At 36.3% G+C, this 14,621-nt stretch overlaps 1 long non-coding RNA gene across 3 annotated transcripts in view; it reads left to right on the forward strand.

The window, feature by feature from the left end:
• The window catches only part of LOC116590262, a 122,715-nt gene that overhangs the window by 58,031 nt on the left and 50,063 nt on the right, over positions 1–14,621 (forward strand). For 2 of the 3 annotated variants that reach the window (XR_004285518.1, XR_004285517.1), the window contains exon 2: positions 9,978–10,128. The exons of the other annotated variant lie outside the window; for it this stretch is intronic. This is a non-coding gene — a long non-coding RNA (uncharacterized LOC116590262). The remainder of the gene's footprint in view (positions 1–9,977; positions 10,129–14,621) is intronic. 3 annotated transcript variants of the gene reach the window in all.

Here is a 14,621-nt window from a genome sequence, read left to right on the forward strand (position 1 = left end):
TTGTTTTTCATAGTGGCTGTACCAACTTGCATTTTCACCAACATTGTAGAGGGATCTCCTTTCTCTTCATCCTTGCAACATGTCGTTTCCAGACTTGTTAATTTTAGCCATTCTGACTGGTGTGAGGTGGTATCTCATTGTGGTCTTGATTTGTATTTTTCTGATGCCAAGAGATGTGGAGCAATTTTGCATGTGTTTGTTGGTCATTTGTATGTCTTATTTGGAGAAATGTCTGTTCATGTCTTCTGCCCATTTCTTGACTGGATTATTTGCTTTTTGGGCGTTGAGTTTGATAAGCTTTTTTTTTTTTAAAGATTTTATTTATTTATTTATTTGTCAGAGAGAGAGAGAGGGTAAATGCAGGCAGAGGCAGAGAGAGAAGCAGGTTCCCCGCTGAGCAAGGAGCCTGATGCAGACTTGATCCCAGGACCCTGGGATCATGACCTGAGCTAAAGGCAGTGACTCAACCAACTGAGCTACCCAAACATCCCTGAGTTTGATAAGCTCTTTAGAGATTTTTGGATACTAGCCCTTTATCTGATAAGACATTTGCAAAATTCTTCTCCCATTCCTAAGGTTGCCTTTTAGTTTTGTTGACGTTTCCTTTGCTATGAAGAAGCTTTTATCTTGATGTAGTTCCAATAGTTCCTTTTTGCTTTTGTTTCTTTTGCCTTTGGGGACCCATCTGGCAAGAAGTTGCTGGGGCCAACATCACAGAGGTTGTTGCCTGTGTTCTCCTATAGGATTTTGATGGAAACCTGTCTTAATGTTAGGTTCATCCATTTTGAGTCTATTTTTGTGGATGATGCAAAGAAATGCTTCAGTTTCTTTCTTCTACATGTGGTTGTCCAATTTTCCCACACCATTTATTGAAGAGACTGTCCTTTTTCCACTGGATATTCTTTCCCGCTTTGTCAAAGATTAGTTGACCATTGAGTTGAGGGTCCATTTCTGGGTTCTCTATTCTGCCATTGATTTATGCATCTGTCTTTGTGCCAGTACCATACTGTCTTGAGGATTACAGCTTTGTAATAGAGTTTGAAGTCCAGAATGATGCCACTAGCTTTGGTTTTATTTTTCAACATTCCTATGGCTATTTGAGGTATTTTCTGGTTCCATACAAGTTTTAGAATTATTTGTTCCACCTCTTTGAAGAATGTTGATGGTATTTTGATAGAGATTGCTTTGCATGTGTAGATTTCTCTGTGTAGCATAGACATTTTAACAATATTTATTCTTCCAATCCATGAGCATTGAACATTTTTCCATTTCCATTTCTCTTTTCCATTTCCATTCAAGTGTTCTGTAATTTTTAGAGTACAGAACTTCTATCTCTTTGGTTAGGTTTATTCCTAGGTATTTTTGGTTTGGGGTGCAATTGTAAATGGGATCGATCCCTTAATTTTTCTTACTTCTCATTGTTATGTATAGAAATGCAACTGATTTCTGTGCATTGATTTTATATCCTGATACTTTACTGAATTCCTGTATGAGTTATAGCAGTTTTGGGGTGGAGTCTTTTGGATTTTTGACATAAAGTATCATGTCATCTGCAAAATGTGAGAGTTTGACTACTTCTTTGCCAATTTGAATGCCTTTTATTTCTTTTCGTTTGATTGCTTAGCCTGGGGCTTGAAGTACAATGTTGAACAACAGTGGTGAGAGTGGACATCTCTTCCGTGTTCCCAACCTTAGTAGAAAAGCTCTCAGTTTTTCCTCATTGAGAATGATATCCTCTGTGGGCTTTAAATATGGTTTTTATGATACTGAAGTTTGTTCCCTCTATCCCTACACTGTGGAATATTTTAATCAAGAGAGGATGCTGTACTTAGTCAAATGCTTTTTCTGCATCAATTGAGAGGATCATATGATTCTTGCCCTTTCTTTTATTAATATGATGTATTGCATTGATTGATTTGTGAATGTTGAACTACCCTTGCGGCCCAGGAATAAATCCCACTTGTTCATGGTGAATAATCCTTTTAATGTACTATTTGATTCTATTGGCTAGTATCTTGGTGAGAATTTTGGCATCAACATTCATCAGGGATATTGGTCTGTAATTCATTTGGGTGGAGTCTTCCTCTGGATTTGGGATCAAGGTACTACTGGCCTCATAGAAAGAGTTTGGAAGTTTTCCCTTCATTTCTATTTTTTCAAAGAGTTTCAGAAGAATAGGTATCATTTCTTTTTTAAATGTTTGGTATAATTCCCCTGGGAAGCCATTCGACCCTGGGCTCTTGTTTGTTGGGAGATATTTGACTACTGCTTTAATCTCCTTGCTGGCGATTGGTCTGTTCAGGTTTTCTATTTCTTCCTGGTTCAGTTTTGGTAGTTTATATTTCTAGGAATCCATCCATTTCTTCCAGATTGCCTAATTTGTTGGCATATAGTTACTCATAATATGTTCTTGTAATTGTTTGTATTTCTTCAGTGTTGTTTGTGATCTCTCCTTGTTCATTCATTTTTATTTATTTGGGTTCTTTCTCTTTTCTTTTTGATAGGTCTGGTCAGGTGTTTATCAATCTTATTCTTTCAGAGAACCAGCTCCTAGTTTTATTGATCTGTTCTTCTGTTTTTTGTTTTTATTTCATTGATTTCTGCTGTAATCTCTATTAACTCTCTTCTGCTAGTGTATTTACTGTTCTTTCTCCAGGTCCTTTAGGTGTAAGGTTAGATTGTGTATTTGAGACCTTTCTTGTTTCTTGAGAAAAGTTTGTATTGCTATATACTTTCCTTTTAGGACTGCTTCAGGTTTTGAACCTAAATGTGTTTTCATTTTCATTTGTTTCCATGGATTTTTTAAATTCTTCTTTAATTTCCTGGTTGGTCCATTCATTCTTTAGTAGGATGCTCTTTAGCCTCCATGTATTTGAGTTCTTTCCAACTTTCTTCTTGTGATTGAGTTCTAGTTTCAGAGCATTGTGGTCTGACAATGATCCCAATCTCTTGGTACTGGTTGATTTTAGTATATGTGCTGCTGAAGTGAGCACTCTTGGTACTGGTTGAGACCTGATTTGTGACCCAGGATGTAATCTATTCTGGAGAATATTCCATGTGCACTAGAGAAGAATGTGTATTCTGTTGCTTTGGGATGGAATGCTCTGAATATATCTGTGATGTCCATCTGGTCCAGTGTGTCACTTAAAGCCTGTATCTCCTTATTGATCTTTTGCTTAGATGATCTATCCATTTCAGTGAGGGGGAGGACAGTGTTAATGTCCCCTACTATTATTGTATTATTTTCAATGTGTTTCTTTAATTTTATTATTAATTGGTTTGTATAACTGGCTGTTCCCAATTTAGGGGCATAAATATTTACAACTGTTAGATCTTCTTGTTGGATAGACCCTTTGATCATGATGTCATGTCCTTCCTCATCTCCTATTACAGTCTTATAGTTTAAAATCTAATTTGTCTGATTTAAGTATTGCTACCCCAGCTTTCTTTTGATGTCCATTAGCATGATAAATGGTTTTTCACCCTCTCACTTTTAATCTGGAGGTGACTTTGGGTCTAAAATGAGTCTCTTGCAGAGAGCATATTGATGGATCTTGCTCTTTTATACAATTTGATACTGTCTTTTGATTGGGGCAGTTAGTCCATTTACATTCAGAGTAACTATTGAAAGATATGAATTTAGTGCCATTGTATATCCTATAAATTTTCTGTTTCTGTAGATTTTCTCTGTTCCTTTCAGTCCATGTTACCTTTGGGCTCTCTCTTTGCTGAAAGGATCCCCCTTAATATTTCTTCCAGGGCTGGTTTAGTGATCACAATTCTTTTAGTTTCTGTTTGTCTTAGAAGTTTTGTGGATTTGGGTGTTTGTTGTTGTTGTTGTTGTTGTTTTTTATTTTATTTTATTTTATTTTTTTCAGTGTTCCAAGATTCATTGTTTATGCACCACACCCAGTGTTCCATGTAATATGTGCCATCCTTAATACCCACCACCGGGCTCACTTAACACCCACCCCCCTTCCCTCCAAAACCCTCACATTTTTTCTCAGAGTCCACAGTCTCTCATGGTTCGTCTCCCCCTCCAATTTCTCCCAACTCACTTCTCCTCTCCATCTTCCAATGTCCTCTGTGTTATTCCTTATGCTCCACAAGTAAGTGAAACCATATGATAATTGACTCTCTCTGCTTGACTTACTTCACTCAGCATAGTCTCCTCCAGTCCCATCCATGTTGATACAAAAGTTGGGTATTCATCCTTTCTTTTGGAGGCATAATACTCCATTGTATGTATGGACCATATCTTCTTTACCCATTCATCTGTTGAAGAGCATCTTGGCTCTTTCCACAGTTTGGCGACTGCTTTAGACTTTGTCTTAGAATTTTTTTTATCCCTCCTTCTATTTTGAATGACAATCTGGCTGGATAAAGTATTCTTGGCTGCATATTTTTCTCATTTAGCACATTGAATATATCACGCCAGTCCTTTCTGGCCAGCCAGGTCTCTGTGGATAGGACTACTGTCAGTCTGATGTTTCTACCTTTATGGTTTGTGGGCCTTTTGTCCTGAGCTGCTTTCAGGATTGTCTCTTTGTCTCTGAGATTTGCAAGCTTCACTATTATATGTCAAGGTATTTACTTATTTTTATTGATTTTGAGGGGGCGTTCTCTGTGACTTCTGGGCTTAACTGTCTGTTTCATTCCCTCATTAGGGAAGTTCTCAGTTATAATTTGTCCAATATACCTCAGCCCTTCTCTTTTTTCTTCTTCTTCTTCTGGGATCTCAATTATTCTAATATTATTTCACTTTATGGTATCACTTATCTCTCAAATTCTCCCCTCATGATCCAGTAGTTGTTTATCTCTCTTTTTCTCAGCTTTTTTATTCATCAGCATTTTCTCTTCTATATCACTAATTCTCTGTTCTGCCTCATTATCCTAGTAGTCACAGCCTCCATTTTTACTGTATCTCATTAATAGCCTTTTTTATTTCAACTTGATTGTATTTTAGTTCTTTTATTTCTCCAGGAAAGTATTCTCTAGTGTCTTTTATGCTTTTTTTAGGTCTGGCTGGTATCTTTATAATTGTCATTCTGAACTCTAGTTCAACATCTTTCTTATATCCATACTGATTAGGTCGCTGGCTGTCAGTACTGACTCTTATTCTCTTTTTTGAAGTGAATTTTTCCATCTTATCATTCTGTACAGAAAACAAAATACTAAAATGGCAACAACGATTCCAGAGAAATAGACACTAATTAGATCAGAAGAGACCCAAAACCAAAAAAATTAATTAATTAAAGTTAAAAATTAAAAAAGAGAGACTATAATCTGACAGGGTAACAGAACAGAGCTATACACTGGATCCTGTGTGTATTTTGGTCTCTATGTCAGAAAACTAGGTCCCAAAATTGTAAAGGAAGAAAAACTTTTTCATGTACAAAAATAAAATTAAATACAATGAAAGGATAGAATGTAATTGTAAAAATTAAAATTAAAAGACAAAAAGCAAACAAACAGAAAAAAAGAATATAAACAGACAAGATAAGTGAACAGAATAGAGTAATACCCTATATCTTGGATGTATTTTGGTTTGTTTGTTAGAAGAAACTACATCCCAAAATTGTAAATTAAAAAAAAATATATATATATATATATAAAATGTATAATGTATATAATATATATAAACAAAATTAAATACAATGAAAGGATAGAAGGTAACTACAAATATGAAAATTTACAAAGATTATTTTAAAAAAGAACATTTTAGAATAGGTGAAAAGAACAGAGCAATACACTAGCTTCTGGTTGTAGTTTGGTCTGTTTTTTAGAAGAAACTGCATCCCCAAATTGTGAAGAAAGAAGAAAAAATATCTGTACAAAAATAAGATTAAATTCAATGAAAGGATAGAATATAACTGTAAAAATGAAAATTAAAAAGACTTTTTAAAAAAAAGTTGTTAAGAAATTGGTTGAAAGGAAAAAGAAAAAAATTGAAAGACTAAAGACTAAAGAGAAAACCATGACTTCTATATACCATTTTCCCCTAGAACTGGAGTTTTACATTTCTATGTGATCAGCAAATTTGGTCTTAGCTGAATGTTATTGCTGATCTTCTGGGAGAGGGACCTTTTGTGCTGATTCTCAGGTGTCTTTGCTCCCAGAGGAACTGCACCACCCTTGCCAGGGGACCAGGCTAAACATAAGTGACTCTGGATTGCTCTGTGTGGCTTTTGTTCCCTGAAGGCTTTCTACACAGCTCTGGAGGATGAGAATGAAAATGGCGGCTTCCTGATCTCCAGTCCCAGAGCTGGAAGCTCCTGCTTCCCACTTCTCAGTGTGCTCTCAGGGAGCAGCAGTCACTCACTCCTGTCTCCCTGGTCTCCATCTGTACTCTGTGCTCACCCAGCCTGTGACCAAACATTTCTATCTCGGGCACATAATCCCCTTCAAGTCTACCTACCCAGCAGACTGCTCCTTCCCATGGGGAGGAAGGGGGTTCTTGCCCATTTCTGCCACATGCTGGGCCCCTTCTTGGAGAGCAGTGGCCCAACCATGCAGCAGTTTGTGTTTTATGACAACCCTGAGCTGAGAGCCTACTCCTGTGCTTGCTGATTACAGCCAGCTTCCATACTCAGATGCTTGGAACTCTGTAGCACTCCGGCAGTCCTAATCTTCCTATGACCCCAGGGATCCTGAGATCACACTGTCCCACTATGATTCCTCCCCACTTTCCCACCTGAGTGCTTTTCAGAAAGGGGCATCCCTCACAGAGCAGACTTCTAAAAGTTCTGATTTTGTGCTCCACTGCTATATCACTTTCTGGGAGCCAGCTTATAGAAGCTCCTTCCCCACCATGGTTTATCTTCCCACATATTGCCTTAGATTCACTTCTCTGCTCCTCCTACATTACAGAAAGTGGTCACTTTCCTACTTGTAGAATTGTAGCCATTCTTTTACTACATCTCTGGCTGAGTTCATAGGTGTTCAGAATGACTTGTTATCTGCCTAGTTGAATTCCTGGGACTAGACAAAACTAAGGTCTCCTAATTCTCTGCTGTCTTGGGAAGTTTCCAAGATAATGTATTTTAAAATCAAAATATGAGTATCTTTGCAGAATTTATCTAACTTTATTTTTTAAAGGATTTTATTTATTTATTTCGAGAGAGAGAAAGAGAGAGTGCAGGGAGGGGCAGAGGGAGAGTGAGAATCTTGAGCAGACTCCACACCAAGATCTCCCTGCAAGGCTCCATCGCACAACCTGGAGATCATGACCCAAGCTGAAATCAAGAGTTGGGTGCTTAATGAACTGAGCCATCCAGACACCCCAGAATTTATCTAACTTTAAAATAATATTTTAGTTCTTATCACATAGAACTAAATAAATTATTCTTCATATAGAACTAATAGACTAATAAACTGAGAAATGGTTATTTCTTCCTTCTACACTCCTTTTTTTCTCTCTTCCTTCCATAATACTTATTGTACAAAATATGGTAGTTTTCAGGGACATGAAGTAAAGCATCCCTTTATTCATTCCAGAGATATTCAGCATCTTCTATGTGCCAGGCACTGTTTTAGGTCTTGGAGATACAGTAGTTAATGAACAAAGCTCCTGTGCTTATAGAGTTTATATTCTGGCCGTGAGTCAGATAACAAGTAAACAAATGGTTAAGGAGTACAATTACAGACAAGTGCTCTGAGAAACATAAAGCAGAGTAGTGGTACAGAGTATACAAGCTTGGGAAACACATAAAAGATGCTATTTTAGGGCGCCTGGGTGGCTCAGTGGGTTAAGCCGCTGCCTTCGGCTCAGGTCATGATCTCAGAGTCCTGGGATCGAGTCCCACATCGGGCTCTCTGCTCAGCGGAGAGCCTGCTTCCCTCTCTCTCTCTCTGCCTGCCTCTCCATCTACTTGTGATTTCTCTCTGTCAAATAAATAAATAAAATTAAAAAAAAAAAAGATGCTATTTTAGGTAGAGTCCCAGGGAAGCCCTCTCTGAGAAGACAATATTTGAATAGAGAATGGAAAAATCTGAAAAAGTGAGCAATTTAAAGCGTCAGTAGGGGGAAAAGTATTCCAGGCAGGGGGAATACCAACTATAGAGACTAAGATAAGACTGAGCTTGGGAAGTTTTCAGCAAAGAAAAAGTAAAACTGGTTGGAATGCAGAGTACCAGGTTGAGTATGGTAGGACAAAATAGGTCAGGAGGATAGGCATCTCAGATGATTTAAAGTTTGGATTTTATTCAAAATGTGCTGGGAAGCCATTATGGAGATTTAGACAGTGAAAATCTGTGAAATGATTCTCATTCCAACTGCTGTGTGGAGAAAGAACCATAGAGAAACAGAAGAAAGGAGTTAGGTTCTGAGGCCATTACAGAAAATAAGTAGTAGCATCTTCAATTTGTTCCCATGTAGGTAAAGAGAAGTGGTTGAGTTGGAGGTGTGTTGTAAAGGCAAAGCTGATAGGCTTGGTGTTTGCTTTAGTTTTAGGGGAATTGAAGAAGAATCATCAAAGCAGACTCCTCTGTTTACATAATGAAATGAATAGTGAAGGAAGACAGCTAGAGGAGACAGAAGTTTGTGAAGAAAAGTGAGATTAGATGTAAGATACCTTATACCCCAAAGTAGAAAGCCCAGACAATCAGTGTCATATGTGTGACTGGAACTCAGAGGACAAGTCAGGACTGGAAGTACAAATTTGGGAGTATCTGCATGTAGATGATATTTTAAATTGAGGGACTAGATGACATCATCTAAAGAAGAAAGAAATAAGAGAAGAAGGCTTAGGGGTGACCCAAGTCATACACCATCTAGAACCAATAAGGAAGATTGAGAACACACAGGAGTGATGTAGCAGGAAGCCCAGAAAGCAGACCAGGCTTCACAGGCATGTCAGCTGTGTAGCCAACACAGGGTGTTGCATCCAGAAGGGCCCATACTTGGCGGCTCAACTGCCACCAGTTCTTCATAATTTTATCTATGAACTAGTGTAAAGTGAAGTCTGATAAAAAATAATGGAGCATGCAAGCTACGGAGAGAAGATAGTGCAATATTTATGCTCATCATTTCTTTTTTTTTTTAAGATTTTATTTATTTATTTGACAGAGAGAGATCACAAGGAGGTAGATAGACAGGCAGAGAGAAAGGGGCAGGGGGGAAGCAGGCTCCCTGCTGAGCAGAGAGCCCAATGTGGGGCTCGATCCCAGGACCCTGAGATCATGACCTGAGCTGAAGGCAGAGGCTTTAACCCACTGAGCCACCCAGATGCCCCATATGTTCATTACTTCTTAATGTTCCCTTCACATTAATGATGCCACATGAGCACAGAAGTCCAATGGATCCACAGCACTTGGCTGTTCAGTCAGACTCCAGCACAAGGAAGCATATTAGATCAACAACTAGTTAGTGGTGCTAGTGGTGGTGTTGATGCCAACAGACTCAAGATGCCATGGTTTCTTTCAAACCAGAATATACTTTTAGAGCAGAAAAAAGGCAAAAGTGATCTAAGAATCATGAATAACCAAAGAATGCTATCATATCCTTTTTTACTTCCCTATATTAGCCAACCACTTACACTGGAAAACAATGACACAGAAGGAAGGGGAAAGGTAGAGCAACCCATGGGTGCTTTTCCTTTCATTCCTCCCTTACCCATCTCTAAACCAGAAGCAGAGAATATTGATAGACTATGTGAGCATCAAGAAACAAAATAAAAACAGTTGCATTAGTTTTGTGCAACATTTCCACTCTTCTGGGAAGAATGAAATATATACACATATATAAACTCCTGTGCAATTAATACAACTTAAATGCTCATATTGTCATTTAAATTTGTCATTGCAGAATATTAAGATAAATGGAAAAACTCATGCTGATAATTCTAATTTAAAATTTTTTCTATACTCATACACAATATTGAAAGCAAATAAAAAACTCTATGACAAGTTCAGAGAGTGAAGGAAAGGATAAAGCTTTATAATTTAGTACCTTACAGACTTTTTTTTTTTTTAACAAGGGAACCCTCAATTTCCTCTTGCTTTGGACCCACAAATTATGTAGATGACTGTCAGAAGAATATGATGTCCTGGAAGCCAAGTTAAGAAAGTGCTTCCAGAGGGAGGGAGTAATCTGTCAATTGTGTTTGATGTTGCTGAGAACTGAATAAGGTAAGGACAGAAAATTGTTCATTGCCTTTGGCATTGAGACTATCTAATTCAAGTGAATTCTGTCAGTTCAGATCGTGAAGTACATGTATATAATGGCTTAACAATAGGAAAAATAAGCAGAGTGATTTATATACATTCATTCTTATCTGTGTTGTTCCCATTTAAATATATTAGTTTTATTTACTCTAATTGTATTTCAAAAATAAATTAGCATTTGCTCAATGATAAAATGAAATTGCCCAGAACTGAAATAATTTTAGAAATATAATTAAATTACACACTTTTCATGTCTTCTGTTGAAGATTTTCATATCTTTTTTTCCCTGTTTTTATTTTTCCCCTTTATTTTGAAGATGCCTACAAAGGGAGTGAACTATTATTAGATTAAATTTGGCACTAAAGAAATAGTTTTTTAAATAAATATCTATCTCTCCTACTTTGTTAGAATCATAAGAAAAAGTAGACTGAATACAATGACCAGAACTTTGCCGCCTCAATATTATTTCCATAAAAATAAATTTTCTAGTTCATTATATAATAGCTTAAGTCAGCCACTAGATGGCATATGTTACCATCGGCAACAAATCCTTTCATGAAAGGAAAGTCGTTTTAAGATCAGAATTATGGTTTGCAGAAAAATAAAATTCTAATGATCCATCCTCTCCATCCACCCTGTTCTTAGAGAATTCATTATGGGGATATGACTTGTATGACCATTCTCCTTGCATAGAGATGTAGGGAGTAAAGCTTTTCCCAAGCCGGTATCCCTACTTTCTTAAGTTCACGTTATGCTGCTTTGTTTCCATAAAAACACTTCCATTAGTACCCGTTTTTGCTAACTATAAAAGAAACCCAAAGATTTTCACCTTTAAGGGGAAAAAAAGCATGTTATCATACTCTTCATTTTATGCCATTTCAGCTTATGAAAGTTTTCTTAGGAATGCTCTACTTTTGGATAACAGGGGAAATGTGTACAAGATGGATGATTCTGAAAGCAATTTTGGAATCTTATCAACTCCATAAAATATAAAGTAGAATCACAAAACTGGGAAACAAATTGCATTTAGATGACTATGAAGATGAATGGCAATGTACTGGAATGTTTTCAAGCAAGGCCAAATGGATTGACCTCATTGATCTTGTACCTTGTGTCTTACAAAGAAGGACATGACGTAAAGATCACAAAACAAAGCTAACATATTTACTGCTATGTTAAATTAATTGTATAACATTAAAAAAACTTTGATATAGTGTTTGTTCATTTGATCACTGTGTTAGTTATTTATTCTATATTTGGCAGTTCTAATCAACATAGTGAGAAGGAAGACACTTGAGCTGGTAGAATAATGCCACACCAAAGAGTTTGATGTTATCCCCCAAATATAAAAATTGAATTTCAGAATCTCCTAGCAATTATAATTCTAATTAAACAAATTCCTTTTGTAGAGTTACATGTTACTTGTATTTTGACTGATGACTTGAAATACATTTAATTTTTATAAATTTATGATTTTCCTAAGTTAACATACTGATCTTTCCTTACGATAAAGAGATTTCTTTTCCATTTGATAACACTGTGAATATTTCATTTCATTAAGATGGTGGTGGATATCCTGCAATTTTTCACCCCAGATACCTTTTTTTGTTGTTTTGGGGGGTAAACATTAAAAGAACAGGAATTAATTAACATGATGGGAAATTTTGGAATTCTAAATAAAGAATCAAGGTCAGAAAATGAATCGAATTCCCTCCTGGAAGTGTCTAAGACTTCTGGGACTCTCTCCCTCCTGGTTCCATGACCTGCTTTCCTCCTCTCTCTGCTGCTCCCTCTTTGTCTCTTCCCTGGGTTGCTCTTCTGCCTACTTCTCTAATTCTTTTGCTCTCAGCTTTTTCTTATCACTATTGTTCTATACACTCTTGAACTTTTAATCCATTCCCCCTATTTCAACCACAATGAAATCCTAGAAGTCAGCATCATGTAGGGGTTACATTAAGGCTCTAGCATTAGGCTGCCCGAGTTGAAATGTGGTTTGACCAGTTAAAGTTTAGGTGATCTTGATAAATTCCCTAAGCTCACTGTTTTTGTTTTCTATCCTGGAATTTGAGGATGATAATAATCGTAGTATCTTGTTGTTAGATTAAAATGAAGCAATTTCTGGGGTGCCTGGGTGACTCAGTCAGTTAGGTGTCTGACTTTGGTGCAGGTCATGATCTCAGGGGTCCTGGGATGGGCCCCACATGGAGCCCTGCATGAAGCCCCACATCAGGCTCCAAGTTCAGTGGGGAGTGGAATCTGCTTCTCCCTCTGTCCCTTCCCCTGCTTGTGCTTTCTCTCTCTCTCTGAAATAAATAAAATCTTAAAAAAAAAAAAAAAGAATGAAGAAGTTTGTGTAATGCATTTAGCACAGTATCTGGCAAAAACAAGGACCTAATAAACATTTTATCTGGGCTTTTTCTTAGAAATTAGAGCCACTGGATATCTCCACTCAGATATCTTACAGAAACCTTAAGATGATTTATCCAAATCTTACAAATCAATATTTTACCCATCCCCTAAATCAGTTCTCTTTATTAAATTCCTTATCTAACTTAACGGCAACAATATCACCCAATTTTGTCTCTCTAATCTCTCACGTTTATTTAGTCCCTATATACTGTTGACTCTACTAGTAAATATCACCTGGGTTTATTCCCTCTGGTTAATTTCTTATTTATTTATTTATTTATTTGAGAGAGATAGTGAGAGAGAGAGCATGAACAGAGGGAAGAGGAAGAAGCTGGCTTCCCGCTGAGCTGGGAGCCTGACATGGGGCTTGATCCTAGGACCCTGGGATTATGACCTGAGCCAAAGACAGATGCCCAGCCACCTGAGTCACCCAGGTGCCCCCTCTGGTTAATTTCTACTCATTTATATATATTTTTTAATACTTTCATTCATTGAAGAAATACATTGTCAACTGTAATGGTATTTAAGGACATGCCCATGAAAAAGACAGATGGTACAGAGTAGGGAAGGCTGACATGAGACAGAAATTACAAGTAGCTCCTTTCTTAGTTTGTATCATCAGTAATTCCTCACCTAGATTTTTACTAGTATCCTCCAATCTCCTCACATTTTGCAATAGCTGTCAAAATTTGCCAGCGGTTTCTCTTTAAAGCACAAATCAAAGTCTTAAAATATTAGCCAAGATAATCCAACAGCACAGTTTTTAAAAAATGGATATGACCCCATTGGTTTTATTTAAAGATTTTAAGGGTGGTCCAGTATTAGTAAATCCATTATTGCAGTTCATTATATTAATGAACTGAGAAGAAAAATCATGTGATTGTCTCCATATATGCAATAAATACATGAGAGAAAATCTAACACCCATTCATATTAAAAATACTCAGTAAACTTCCATAGCATGTTACAGTGCATTTATCTCATCCAAAACTTGGGGAAACTGTAATTCAGTGTTTAAGGTCTAATATTTAATGTAGTCTTTTTCCTCTAAAGTCAAAAACAAAGGTACCTAGTGTATCCATACCATTGAGTATTATGTTGCAGATACTAACAAATGCAATTAAACATGAAAAAGCAATTACTGGAATATGAATAGGAAATGAAGAGGTAAAACTATTTATTAAGAGATGATGTCATCATAATCTGAAAATTCAAAAGAATCCATGGAAGAATACAGCAATCAATAAGATAATAAAGTATAAAATTATAAAATGAGGACATAAGTATCAATAGTATTCATATGTATGTATATAGATATATTCATTCTTGTGTGTATATACACATACACACATATACATATATGAATAAACAGAAACAGAATGTATAATTGAAGACAAGATCACATTTAGTACAGAAAATAGAGAAAAGATAAGAAAATACTTTGACATAAACTTAACAAGAAATGTTCAGTACTTATAGAAGAAAAATTGTAAATTGCTTTTGAAAGAACTAGATCCTAATGAATAGAAAGACATATCAGTACTGTGAGAGAGAGAGCCCAACATAATAAAGTTGTCAGCTCTTCTTAACTTAAGGGCCAGGAAAAAAGCTGTATCAGATTTTTTTAAGTACTATACTACCTCCATAATTCAAACAGTTTGATATTAGTACATGAAGGGGCAGATGGACTAATGGAAAAAATGGAAAATCCAGAAATAGAGGCAATTGCATAGGGACATTTAGTATACAATATAGGTAGCATTTCAAATCATTGGGTTAAAGACAAACTTTTAAATATGTTGTTGTTGTGATTACTGGATAGCCATCTGGAGAAAAATTAAATTGGATCCATTTCTTACACCATAAGCCAGGATAAATTCCCAACAGATCAGATATTTAAATCAAGGGTAGGAAAAAGAAAGATGCATGTATTTGAAAAAGCACTTGTGAATTCCTAAATATGACTCAAAATCTATAAGCAATGAGAGAAAAGAATGATAAATTACATTATATAAAAATTGAAAAAATTTTCACAATAAAAATATACT

The sequence above is a fragment of the Mustela erminea genome, chromosome 1 (assembly GCF_009829155.1).
Source record: "Mustela erminea isolate mMusErm1 chromosome 1, mMusErm1.Pri, whole genome shotgun sequence".
NCBI lineage: Eukaryota > Metazoa > Chordata > Mammalia > Carnivora > Mustelidae > Mustela > Mustela erminea.